This window comes from Rhopilema esculentum, chromosome 3 (genome assembly GCF_057945365.1).
Source record: "Rhopilema esculentum isolate cy_ngs chromosome 3, ASM5794536v1, whole genome shotgun sequence".
Taxonomy (NCBI): domain Eukaryota; kingdom Metazoa; phylum Cnidaria; class Scyphozoa; order Rhizostomeae; family Rhizostomatidae; genus Rhopilema; species Rhopilema esculentum.
The window spans coordinates 9,473,520-9,487,663 of NC_142817.1; positions in this window are offsets into that span (position 1 = coordinate 9,473,520).

Below are 14,144 nucleotides of genomic sequence, written 5' to 3' on the forward strand. Positions count from 1 at the left end.
TAGAAAAAACAAGAAATTAATTTAATTTCGGAAACAGCGTCATTTAATGCAAAAGGACGGTTTTTTGAAAAGGCAAGCTTCTCATAAAAAGTAGGGCTAAAGGCTTACAAGATCCACCACTTGCTTTGGAAATTTTTTTTATCAAAAAACTAGCGGATTTTGTTTTCCTTAATCAGAAAAAACAAGAAATTTACTTAGATTAGGAAACAGCGACATTTTGATGCAAAAGGACGGTTTTTTGGAAAGGCAAACTTTCCATAAAAAGTAGGGCTACAGGTTTACAAAAACCGTCAAATTCTTTTGAAATTGTTTGGTCGAAAAATTAGCGGATTTTGTTTTCGTTAATCAGAAAAAACAGAAATTTCATTTAGTTTAGGAAACAGCGGCATTTTAATGCAAAATGACTGTTTTTTGGAAAGGCAAGTTTTCCATAAAAAGTAGGGCTACAGGCTTACATAAACCGTCAAATTCTTTTGAAATTTTTTGGTCGAAAATTTAGCGGATTTTGTTTTCGTTAATCAGAAACAACAAAAAATTAATTCAACTTAGGAAACAGCGGCATTTTAATGCAAAATGACGCTTTTTTGGAAAGGCAAATTTTCCATAAAAAGTAGGGCTACAGGTTTACAAGATCCGCCAATTTCATTAAAAATTTTTTTGATCAAAAAACTAGCGGATTTTCTTTTCCTTCGTTAGTAAAAACAAGAAATTAATTTAATTTCGGAAACAGCGTCATTTAATGCAAAATGACGGTTTTTTGGAAAGGCAAACTTTCCATAAAAAGTAGGGCTACAGGCTTACAAGATCCGCCAATTTCATTGAAAATATTTTTGATCTAAAAACTAGCGGATTTTGTTTTCCTTCGTTAGAAAAAACAAGAAATTAATTTAATTTCGGAAACAGCGTCATTTAATGCAAAATGACGGTTTTTTTGGAAAGGCAAACTTTCCATAAAAAGTAGGGGTACAGGCTTACAAGATCCGCCAATTTCATTGAAAATTTTTTTGATCAAAAAACTAGCGGATTTTATTTTCCTTCGTTAGAAAAAACAAGTATTTAATTTAATTTCGGAAACAGCGTCATTTAATGCAAAAGGACGGTTTTTTGAAAAGGCAAGCTTCTCATAAAAAGTAGGGCTAAAGGCTTACAAGATCCACCACTTGCTTTGGAAATTTTTTTTAGCAAAAAACTAGCGGATTTTGTTTTCCTTAATCAGAAAAAACAAGAAATTTACTTAGATTAGGAAACAGCGACATTTTGATGCAAAAGGACGGTTTTTTGGAAAGGCAAACTTTCCATAAAAAGTAGGGCTACAGGTTTACAAAAACCGTCAAATTCTTTTGAAATTGTTTGGTCGAAAAATTAGCGGATTTTGTTTTCGTTAATCAGAAAAAACAAGAAATTTACTTAGTTTAGGAAACAGCGACATTTTAATGCAAAATGACGGTTTTTTTGGAAAGGCAAGCTTTCCACAAAAAGTAAGGGTAAAAGCTAACAAGATCCACCACTTTCTTTGGAAATTCTTTTTATCAAAAAACTAGCGGATTTTGTTTTCGTTGATCAGAAAAAACAGAAATTTCATTTAGTTTAGGAAACAGCGGCATTTTAATGCAAAATGACTGTTTTTTGGAAAGGCAAGCTTTCCATAAAAAGTAGGGCTACAGGCTTACATAAACCGTCAAATTCTTTTGAAATTTTTTGGTCGAAAATTTAGCGGATTTTGTTTTCGTTAATCAGAAATAACAAAAAATTAATTCAACTTAGGAAACAGCGGCATTTTAATGCAAAATGACGCTTTTTTGGAAAGGCAAATTTTCCATAAAAAGTAGGGCTACAGGTTTACAAGATCCGCCAATTTCATTAAAAATTCTTTTTATCAAAAAACTAGCGGATTTTCTTTTCCTTCGTTAGAAAAAACAAGAAATTAATTTAATTTCGGAAACAGCGTCATTTAATGCAAAATGACGGTTTTTTGGAAAGGCAAACTTTCTATAAAAAGTAGGGCTACAGGCTTACAAAAACCGTCAAATTCTTTTGAAATTGTTTGGTCGAAAAATTAGCGGATTTTGTTTTCGTTAATCAGAAAAAACAAGAAATTTACTTAGTTTAGGAAACAGCGACATTTTAATGCAAAATGACGGTTTTTTTGGAAAGGCAAACTTTCCATAAAAAGTAGGGGTACAGGCTTACCAGATCCGCCAATTTCATTGAAAATTTTTTTGATCAAAAAACTAGCGGATTTTATTTTCCTTCGTTAGAAAAAACAAGAAATTAATTTAATTTCGGAAACAGCGTCATTTAATGCAAAAGGACGGTTTTTTGAAAAGGCAAGCTTCTCATAAAAAGTAGGGCTAAAGGCTTACAAGATCCACCACTTGCTTTGGAAATTTTTTTTATCAAAAAACTAGCGGATTTTGTTTTCCTTAATCAGAAAAAACAAGAAATTTACTTAGATTAGGAAACAGCGACATTTTGATGCAAAAGGACGGTTTTTTGGAAAGGCAAACTTTCCATAAAAAGTAGGGCTACAGGTTTACAAAAACCGTCGAATTCTTTTGAAATTGTTTGGTCGAAAAATTAGCGGATTTTGTTTTCGTTAATCAGAAAAAACAAGAAATTTACTTAGTTTAGGAAACAGCGACATTTTAATGCAAAATGACGGTTTTTTTGGAAAGGCAAGCTTTCCACAAAAAGTAAGGGTAAAAGCTAACAAGATCCACCACTTTCTTTGAAAATTCTTTTTATCAAAAAACTAGCGGATTTTGTTTTCGTTGATCAGAAAAAACAGAAATTTCATTTAGTTTAGGAAACAGCGGCATTTTAATGCAAAATGACTGTTTTTTGGAAAGGCAAGCTTTCCATAAAAAGTAGGGCTACAGGCTTACATAAACCGTCAAATTCTTTTGAAATTTTTTGGTCGAAAATTTAGCGGATTTTGTTTTCGTTAATCAGAAACAACAAAAAATTAATTCAACTTAGGAAACAGCGGCATTTTAATGCAAAATGACGCTTTTTTGGAAAGGCAAATTTTCCATAAAAAGTAGGGCTACAGGTTTACAAGATCCGCCAATTTCATTAAAACTTTTTTTGATCAAAAAACTAGCGGATTTTCTTTTCCTTCGTTAGTAAAAACAAGAAATTAATTTAATTTCGGAAACAGCGTCATTTAACGCAAAATGACGGTTTTTTGGAAAGGCAAACTTTCTATAAAAAGTAGGGCTACAGGCTTACAAAAACCGTCAAATTCTTTTGAAATTGTTTGGTCGAAAAATTAGCGGATTTTGTTTTCGTTAATCAGAAAAAACAAGAAATTTACTTAGTTTAGGAAACAGCGACATTTTAATGCAAAATGACGGTTTTTTTGGAAAGGCAAGCTTTCCACAAAAAGTAAGGGTAAAAGCTAACAAGATCCACCACTTTCTTTGGAAATTCTTTTTATCAAAAAACTAGCGGATTTTGTTTTCGTTGATCAGAAAAAACAGAAATTTCATTTAGTTTAGGCAACAGCGGCATTTTAATGCAAAATGACGGTTTTTTGGAAAGGCAAACTTTCCATAAAAAGTAGGGCTACTGGCTTACAAGATCTGCCAATTTCTTTAGAAATTTTTCTGATCAAAAAACTAGCGGATCTTGTTAAAAAAAAGAAATTTCAGTTAGTTTAGGAAACAGCGGCATTTTAATGCAAAATGACGGTTTTTTGGAAAGGCAAACTTTCCATAAAAAGTACGGGTACAAGCTTACAAGATCCGCCAATTTCTTTAGAAATTTTTCTGATCAAAAAACTAGCGGATTTTGTTTTCGCTGATTAGAAAAAACAAAAACTAATTTAGTTTAGGAAACAGCGTCATTTTATTGCAAAATGAAGTTTTTTTGGAGAGGCAAACTTTCCAAAAAATTAGGGTTACAGGCTTACAAAAAACCGCCAAATTCTTTCGAAATTTCTTTGATCAAAAAACTAGCGGATTTTTTTTTCGTTCATGAGAAAATACAAAATATTAATTTAAGTTAGGAAACAGCGGCATTTTAATGCAAAATGACGGTTTTTTGGAAAGGCAAACTTTCCATAAAAAGTAGGGCTACAGGCTTACAAAAACCGTCAAATTCTTTCGAAATTGTTTGGTCAAAAAAATATCGGATTTTGTTTTCGTTAATCAGAAAAAAACAAGAAATTTACTTAGTTTAGGAAACAGCGACATTTTAATGCGAAATGACGGTTTTTTGAAAAGGCAAGCTTTCCATAAAAAGTAGGGCTAAAGGCTCACAAGATCCACCACTTGCTTTGGAAATTTTTTTTATCAAAAACTAGCGGATTTTGTTTTCGTTGATCGAGAAAAAAAGAAATTTCATTTAGTTTAGGAAACAGCGTCATTTTATTGCAAAATGACGCTTTTTTGGAAAGGCAAACTTTCCATAAAAAGTAGGGGTACAGGCTTACAAGATCCGCCAATTTCATTGAAAATTTTTTTGATCAAAAAACTAGCGGATTTTATTTTCCTTCGTTAGAAAAAACAAGAAATTAATTTAATTTCGGAAACAGCGTCATTTAATGCAAAAGGACGGTTTTTTGAAAAGGCAAGCTTCTCATAAAAAGTAGGGCTAAAGGCTTACAAGATCCACCACTTGCTTTGGAAATTTTTTTTATCAAAAAACTAGCGGATTTTGTTTTCCTTAATCAGAAAAAACAAGAAATTTACTTAGATTAGGAAACAGCGACATTTTGATGCAAAAGGACGGTTTTTTGGAAAGGCAAACTTTCCATAAAAAGTAGGGCTACAGGCTTACAAAAACCGTCAAATTCTTTTGAAATTGTTTGGTCGAAAAATTCGCGGATTCTATTTTCGTTAATCAGAAAAAACAAGAAATTTACTTAGTTTAGGAAACAGCGACATTTTAATGCAAAATGACGGTTTTTTTGGAAAGGCAAGCTTTCCACAAAAAGTAAGGGTAAAAGCTAACAAGATCCACCACTTTCTTTGGAAAATTTTTTTGATCAAAAAACTAGCGGATTTTCTTTTCCTTCGTTAGTAAAAACAAGAAATTAATTTAATTTCGGAAACAGCGTCATTTAATGCAAAATGACGGTTTTTTGGAAAGGCAAACTTTCTATAAAAAGTAGGGCTACAGGCTTACAAAAACCGTCAAATTCTTTTGAAATTGTTTGGTCGAAAAATTAGCGGATTTTGTTTTCGTTAATCAGAAAAAACAAGAAATTTACTTAGTTTAGGAAACAGCGACATTTTAATGCAAAATGACGGTTTTTTTGGAAAGGCAAGCTTTCCACAAAAAGTAAGGGTAAAAGCTAACAAGATCCACCACTTTCTTTGGAAATTCTTTCTATCAAAAAACTAGCGGATTTTGTTTTCGTTGATCAGAAAAAACAGAAATTTCATTTAGTTTAGGTAACAGCGGCATTTTAATGCAAAATGACTGTTTTTTGGAAAGGCAAGCTTTCCATAAAAAGTAGGGCTACAGGCTTACATAAACCGTCAAATTCTTTTGAAATTTTTTGGTCGAAAATTTAGCGGATTTTGTTTTCGTTAATCAGAAATAACAAAAAATTAATTTAACTTAGGAAACAGCGGCATTTTAATGCAAAATGACGCTTTTTTGGAAAGGCAAATTTTCCATAAAAAGTAGGGCTACAGGTTTACAAGATCCGCCAATTTCATTAAAAATTTTTTTGATCAAAAAACTAGCGGATTTTCTTTTCCTTCGTTAGTAAAAACAAGAAATTAATTTAATTTCGGAAACAGCGTCATTTAATGCAAAATGACGGTTTTTTGGAAAGGCAAACTTTCTATAAAAAGTAGGGCTACAGGCTTACAAAAATCGTCAAATTCTTTTAGAATTGTTTGGTCGAAAAATTAGCGGATTTTGTTTTCGTTAATCAGAAAAAACAAGAAATTTACTTAGTTTAGGAAACAGCGACATTTTAATGCAAAATGACGGTTTTTTTGGAAAGGCAAGCTTTCCACAAAAAGTAAGGGTAAAAGCTAACAAGATCCACCACTTTCTTTGGAAATTCTTTTTATCAAAAAACTAGAGGATTTTGTTTTCGTTGATCAGAAAAAACAGAAATTTCATTTAGTTTAGGAAACAGCGGCATTTTAATGCAAAATGACGGTTTTTTGGAAAGGCAAACTTTCCATAAAAAGTAGGGCTACAGGCTTATAAGATCTGCCAATTTCTTTAGAAATTTTTCTGATCAAAAAACTAGCGGATTTTGTTAAAAAAAAGAAATTTCATTTAGTTTAGGAAACAGCGGCATTTTAATGCAAAATGACGGTTTTTTGGAAAGGCAAACTTTCCATAAAAAGTACGGGTACAAGCTTACAAGATCCGCCAATTTATTTAGAAATTTTTCTGATCAAAAAACTAGCGGATTTTGTTTTCGCTGATTAGAAAAAACAAAAACTAATTTAGTTTAGGAAACAGCGTCATTTTATTGCAAAATGAAGTTTTTTTGGAGAGGCAAACTTTCCAAAAAATTAGGGTTACAGGCTTACAAAAAACCGCCAAATTCTTTCGAAATTTCTTTGATCAAAAAACTAGCGGATTTTTTTTTCGTTCATGAGAAAAGACAAAATATTAATTTAAGTTAGGAAACAGCGGCATTTTAATGCAAAATGACGGTTTTTTGGAAAGGCAAACTTTCCATAAAAAGTAGGGCTACAGGCTTACAAGATCCGCCAATTTCATTGAAAATATTTTTGATCTAAAAACTAGCGGATTTTGTTTTCCTTCGTTAGAAAAAACAAGAAATTAATTTAATTTCGGAAACAGCGTCATTTACTGCAAAATGACGGTTTTTTGGATAGGCAAACTTTCCATAAAACGTAGGGCTACAGGCTTACAAGATCCGCCAATTTCATTGAAAATTTTTTTGATCAAAAAACTAGCGGATTTTATTTTCCTTCGTTAGAAAAAACAAGAAATTAATTTAATTTCGGAAACAGCGTCATTTACTGCAAAATGACGGTTTTTTGGAAAGGCAAACTTTCCATAAAAAGTAGGGCTACAGGCTTACAAAAACCGTCAAATTCTTTCGAAATTGTTTGGTCAAAAAAATATCGGATTTTGTTTCCGTTAATCAGAAAAAAACAAGAAATTTACTTAGTTTAGGAAACAGCGACATTTTAATGCGAAATGACGGTTTTTTGAAAAGGCAAGCTTTCCATAAAAAGTAGGGCTAAAGGCTCACAAGATCCACCACTTGCTTTGGAAATTTTTTTTATCAAAAACTAGCGGATTTTGTTTTCGTTGATCGAGAAAAAAAGAAATTTCATTTAGTTTAGGAAACAGCGTCATTTTATTGCAAAATGACGCTTTTTTGGAAAGGCAAACTTTCCATAAAAAGTAGGGGTACAGGCTTACAAGATCCGCCAATTTCATTGAAAATTTTTTTGATCAAAAAACTAGCGGATTTTATTTTCCTTCGTTAGAAAAAACAAGAAATTAATTTAATTTCGGAAACAGCGTCATTTAATGCAAAAGGACGGTTTTTTGAAAAGGCAAGCTTCTCATAAAAAGTAGGGCTAAAGGCTTACAAGATCCACCACTTGCTTTGGAAATTTTTTTTATCAAAAAACTAGCGGATTTTGTTTTCCTTAATCAGAAAAAACAAGAAATTTACTTAGATTAGGAAACAGCGACATTTTGATGCAAAAGGACGGTTTTTTGGAAAGGCAAACTTTCCATAAAAAGTAGGGCTACAGGCTTACAAAAACCGTCAAATTCTTTTGAAATTGTTTGGTCTAAAAATTAGCGGATTTTGTTTTCGTTAATCAGAAAAAACAAGAAATTTACTTAGTTTAGGAAACAGCGACATTTTAATGCAAAATGACGGTTTTTTTGGAAAGGCAAGCTTTCCACAAAAAGTAAGGGTAAAAGCTAACAAGATCCACCACTTTCTTTGGAAAATTTTTTTGATCAAAAAACTAGCGGATTTTCTTTTCCTTCGTTAGTAAAAACAAGAAATTAATTTAATTTCGGAAACAGCGTCATTTAATGCAAAATGACGGTTTTTTGGAAAGGCAAACTTTCTATAAAAAGTAGGGCTACAGGCTTACAAAAACCGTCAAATTCTTTTGAAATTGTTTGGTCGAAAAATTAGCGGATTTTGTTTTCGTTAATCAGAAAAAACAAGAAATTTACTTAGTTTAGGAAACAGCGACATTTTAATGCAAAATGATGGTTTTTTTGGAAAGGCAAGCTTTCCACAAAAAGTAAGGGTAAAAGGTAACAAGATCCACCACTTTCTTTGAAAATTCTTTTTATCAAAAAACTAGCGGATTTTGTTTTCGTTGATCAGAAAAAACAGAAATTTCATTTAGTTTAGGTAACAGCGGCATTTTAATGCAAAATGACTGTTTTTTGGAAAGGCAAGCTTTCCATAAAAAGTAGGGCTACAGGCTTACATAAACCTTCAAATTCTTTTGAAATTTTTTGGTCGAAAATTTGGCGGATTTTGTTTTCGTTAATCAGAAATAACAAAAAATTAATTTAACTTAGGAAACAGCGGCATTTTAATGCAAAATGACGCTTTTTTGGAAAGGCAAATTTTCCATAAAAAGTAGGGCTACAGGTTTACAAGATCCGCCAATTTCATTAAAAATTTTTTTGATCAAAAAACTAGCGGATTTTCTTTTCCTTCGATAGTAAAAACAAGAAATTAATTTAATTTCGGAAACAGCGTCATTTAATGCAAAATGACGGTTTTTTGGAAAGGCAAACTTTCTATAAAAAGTAGGGCTACAGGCTTACAAAAACCGTCAAATTATTTTAGAATTGTTTGGTCGAAAAATTAGCGGATTTTGTTTTCGTTAATCAGAAAAAACAAGAAATTTACTTAGTTTAGGAAACAGCGACATTTTAATGCAAAATGACGGTTTTTTTGGAAAGGCAAGCTTTCCACAAAACGTAAGGGTAAAAGCTAACAAGATCCACCACTTTCTTTGGAAATTCTTTTTATCAAAAAACTAGCGGATTTTGTTTTCGTTGATCAGAAAAAACAGAAATTTCATTTAGTTTAGGAAACAGCGGCATTTTAATGCAAAATGACGGTTTTTTGGAAAGGCAAACTTTCCATAAAAAGTAGGGCTACAGGCTTACAAGATCTGCCAATTTCATTGAAAATATTTTTGATCTAAAAATTAGCGGATTTTGTTTTCCTTCGTTAGAAAAAACAAGAAATTAATTTAATTTTGGAAACAGCGTCATTTAATGCAAAATGACGGGTTTTTGGAAAGGCAAACTTTCCATAAAAAGTAGGACTACAGGCTTACAAGATCGGCCAATTTCTTTAGAAATTTTTCTGATGAAAAAACTAGCGGATTTTCTTTTCCTTCATTAGAAAAAACAAGAAATTAATTTAATTCCGGAAACAGCGTCATTTAATGCAAAATGACGGTTTTTTGGAAAGGCAAACTTTCCATAAAAAGAAGGGCTACAGGCTTACAAAAACTGTCAAATTCTTTCGAAATTGTTTGGTCAAAAATTTAGCGGATTTTGTTTTCGTTAATCAGAAAAAACAAGAAATTTACTTAGTTTAGGAAACAGCGACATTTTAATGCGAAATGACGGTTTTTTGGAAAAGCAAGCTTTCCATGAAAATTAAGGCTAAAGGCTTACAAGAACCAAATCTTTCTTTGGAAATTTTTTTTGATCAAAAAAGTAGCGGATTTTGTTTTCGTTGATCAGAAAAAACAGAAATTTCATTTAGTTTAGGCAACAGCGGCATTTTAATGCAAAATGACGGTTTTTTGGATAGGCAAACTCTACATAAAAAGTAGGGCTACAGGCTTACAAAAACCGTCAAATTCTTTTGAAATTGTTTGGACAACAAATTAGCGGATTTTGTTTTCGTTAATCATAAAAAACAAGAAATTTACTTAGTTTAGGAAACAGCGACATTTTAATGCAAAATGACGGTTTTTTTGGAAAGGCAAGCTTTCCACAAAAAGTAAGGGTAAAAGCTAACAAGATCCACCACTTTCTTTGGAAATTCTTTTTATCAAAAAACTAGCGGATTTTGTTTTCGTTGATCAGAAAAAACAGAAATTTCATTTAGTTTAGGAAACAGCGGCATTTTAATGCAAAATGACTGTTTTTTGGAAAGGAAAGCTTTCCATAAAAAGTAAGGCTAAAGTCTTACAAGATCGACATCTTTCTTTGGAAATTTTTTTTATCAAAAAACTAGCGGATTTTCTCTTCGTTGATCAGAAAAAACAGCAATTGCATTTAGTTTAGGCAACAGCGGCATTTTAATGCAAAATGACGGTTTTTTGGAAAGGCAAACTTTACATAAAAAGTAGGGCTACAGGCTTACAAAAACCGTCAAATTCTTTGGAAATTGTTTGGACAACAAATTAGCGGATTTTGTTTTCGTTGATCAGAAAAAAAAAGAAATTTCATTTAGTTTAGGAAACAGCGGCATTTTAATGCAAAATGACGGTTTTTTGGAAAGGCAAACTTTCCATAAAAAGTACGGGTACATGCTTACAAGATCCGCCAATTTCTTTAGAAATTTTTCTGATCAAAAAACTAGCGGATTTTGTTTTAGCTGATTAGAAAAAACAAAAAATAATTTAGTTTAGGAAACAGCGTCATTTTATTGCAAAATGAAGTTTTTTTGGAGAGGCAAACTTTCCAAAAAATTAGGGGTACAGGCTTACAAAAACCGCCAAATTCTTTCGAAATTTCTTTGATCAAAAAACTAGCGGATTTTTTTTTCGTTCATGAGAAAAAACAAAATATTAATTTAGCTTAGGAAACAGCGGAATTTTAATGCAAAATGACGGTTTTTTTGAAAGGCAAACTTTCCATAAAAAGTAGGGCTACAGGCATACAAGATCCGCCAATTTCATTGAAAATATTTTTGATCTAAAAACTAGCGGATTTTGTTTTCCTTCGTTAGAAAAAACAAGAAATTAATTTAATTTCGGAAACAGCGTCATTCAATGCAAAATGACATTTTTTTTGAAAGGCAAACTTTCCATAAAAAGTAGGGCTACAGGCTTACAAAAACCGTCAAATTCTTTTGAAATTGTTTGGTCGAAAAATTAGCGGATTTTGTTTCCGTTAATCAGAAAAAACAAGAAATTTACTTAGTTTAGGAAACAGCGGCATTTTATTGCAAAATGACGGTTTTTTGGAAAGGCAAACTTTACATAAAAAGTAGGGCTACAGGCTTACAAAAACCGTCAAATACTTTGGAAATTGTTTGGACAACAAAGTAGCGGATTTTGTTTTCGTTGATCAGAAAAAAAAAGAAATTTCATTTAGTTTAGGAAACAGCGGCATTTTAATGCAAAATGACGGTTTTTTGGAAAGGCAAACTTTCCATAAAAAGTACAGGTACATGCTTACAAGATCCGCCAATTTCTTTAGAAATTTTTCTGATCAAAAAACTAGCGGATTTTGTTTTAGCTGATTAGAAAAAACAAAAAATAATTTAGTTTAGGAAACAGCGTCATTTTATTGGAAAATGAAGTTTTTTTGGAGCGGCAAACTTTCCAAAAAATTAGGGGTACAGGCTTACAAAAACCGCCAAATTCTTTCGAAATTTCTTTGATCAAAAAACTAGCGGATTTTTTTTTCGTTTATGAGAAAATACAAAATATTAATTTAGCTTAGGAAACAGCGGAATTTTAATGCAAAATGACGGTTTTTTTGAAAGGCAAACTTTCCATAAAAAGTAGGGCTACAGGCATACAAGATCCGCCAATTTCATTGAAAATATTTTTGATCTAAAAACTAGCGGATTTTGTTTTCCTTCGTTAGAAAAAACAAGAAATTAATTTAATTTCGGAAACAGCGTCATTCAATGCAAAATGACATTTTTTTTGAAAGGCAAACTTTCCATAAAAAGTAGGGCTACAGGCTTACAAAAACAGTCAAATTCTTTTGAAATTGTTTGGTCGAAAAATTAGCGGATTTTGTTTCCGTTAATCAGAAAAAACAAGAAATTTACTTAGTTTAGGAAACAGCAGCATTTTTTTGCAAAATGACGGTTTTTTGGAAAGGCAAACTTTCCATAAAAAGTACGGCTACAGGCTTACAAGATCCGCCAATTTCTTTCGAAGTTCTTTAAACAAAAAACTAGCGGATTTTGTTTTCGCTGATTTGAAAAAACAAAAAATAATTTAGTTTAGGAAACAGCGTCATTTTATTGCAAAATGAAGTTTTTTTGGAGAGGCAAACTTTCCAAAAAATTAGGGGTAGAGGCTTACAAAAACCGCCAAATTCTTTCGAAATTTCTTTGATCAAGAAACTAGCGGATTTTTTTTTCGTTGATGAGAAAATACAAAATATTAATTTATCTTAGGAAACAGCGGCATTTTAATGCGAAATGACGGTTTTTTGGAAAGGCAAACTTTCCATAAAAAGTAGGGCTACAGGCTTACAAGATCCGCCAATTTCATTGAAAATATTTTTGATCTAAAAACTAGCGGATTTTGTTTTCCTTCGTTAGAAAAAACAAGAAATTAATTTAATTTCGGAAACAGCGTCATTCAATGCAAAATGACATTTTTTTTGAAAGGCAAACTTTCCATAAAAAGTAGGGCTACAGGCTTACAAAAACCGTCAAATTCTTTCGAAATTGTTTGGTCAAAAAAATAGCGGATTTTGTTTTTGTTAATCAGAAAAAACAAGAAATCTACTTAATTTAGGAAACAGCGACATTTTAATGCGAAATGACGGTTTTTTGGAAGGGCAAGCTTTCCATAAAAAGTAAAGCTAAAGGCTTACAAGAACCACCAATTTCTTTAGAAATTTTTCTGATGAAAAAACTAGCTAATTTTGTTTTCGTTGAATGGAAAAAACAAGAAAGTTACTTAGTTCAGGAAACAGCGACATTTTTATGCAAAATGACGGTTTTTTGGAAAGGCAAGCTTTCGATAAAAAGTAGGGCTAAAGGCTTAAAAGATCCACCACTTTCTTTGGAAATTTTTTTTATCAAAAAACTAGCGGATTTTGTTTTCGTTGATGAGAAGAAACAGAAATTTTATTTAGTTTAGGAAACAGCGGCATTTTAATGCAAAATGACGGTTTTTTGGAAAGGCAAACTTTCCATAAAAAGTAGGACTACAGGCTTACAAGATCGGCCAATTTCTTTAGAAATTTTTCTGATGAAAAAACTAGCGGATTTTCTTTTCCTTCATTAGAAAAAACAAGAAATTAATTTAATTCCGGAAACAGCGTCATTTAATGCAAAATGACGGTTTTTTGGAAAAGCAAGCTTTCCATGAAAATTAAGGCTAAAGGCTTACAAGAACCAAATCTTTCTTTGGAAAATTTTTTTATCAAAAAAGTATCGGATTTTGTTTTCGTTGATCAGAAAAAACAGAAATTTCATTTAGTTTAGGCAACAGCGGCATTTTAATGCAAAATGACGGTTTTTTGGATAGGCAAACTCTACATAAAAAGTAGGGCTACAGGCTTACAAAAACCGTCAAATTCTTTCGAAATTGTTTGGACAACAAATTAGCGGATTTTGTTTTCGTTAATCAGAAAAAACAAAAAATTTACTTAGTTTAGGAAACAGCGACATTTTAATGCGAAATGACGATTTTTTGGAAAGGCAAGCTTTCCATAAAAAGTAAGGCTAAAGTCTTACAAGATCCACATCTTTCTTTGGAAATTTTTTTTATCAAAAAACTAGCGGATTTTCTTTTCGTTGATCAGAAAAAACAGCAATTTCATTTAGTTTAGGCAACAGCGGCATTTTAATGCAAAATGACGGTTTTTTGGAAAGGCAAACTTTACATAAAAAGTAGGGTTACAGGCTTACAAAAACCGTCAAATTCTTTGGAAATTGTTTGGACAACAAATTAGCGGATTTTGTTTTCGTTGATCAGAAAAAAAAAGAAATTTCATTTAGTTTAGGAAACAGCGGCATTTTAATGCAAAATGACGGTTTTTTGGAAAGGCAAACTTTCCATAAAAAGTACGGGTACATGCTTACAAGATCCGCCAATTTCTTTAGAAATTTTTCTGATCAAAAAACTAGCGGATTTTGTTTTAGCTGATTAGAAAAAACAAAAAATAATTTAGTTTAGGAAACAGCGTCATTTTATTGGAAAATGAAGTTTTTTTGGAGAGGCAAACTTTCCAAAAAATTAGGGGTACAGGCTTACAAAAAC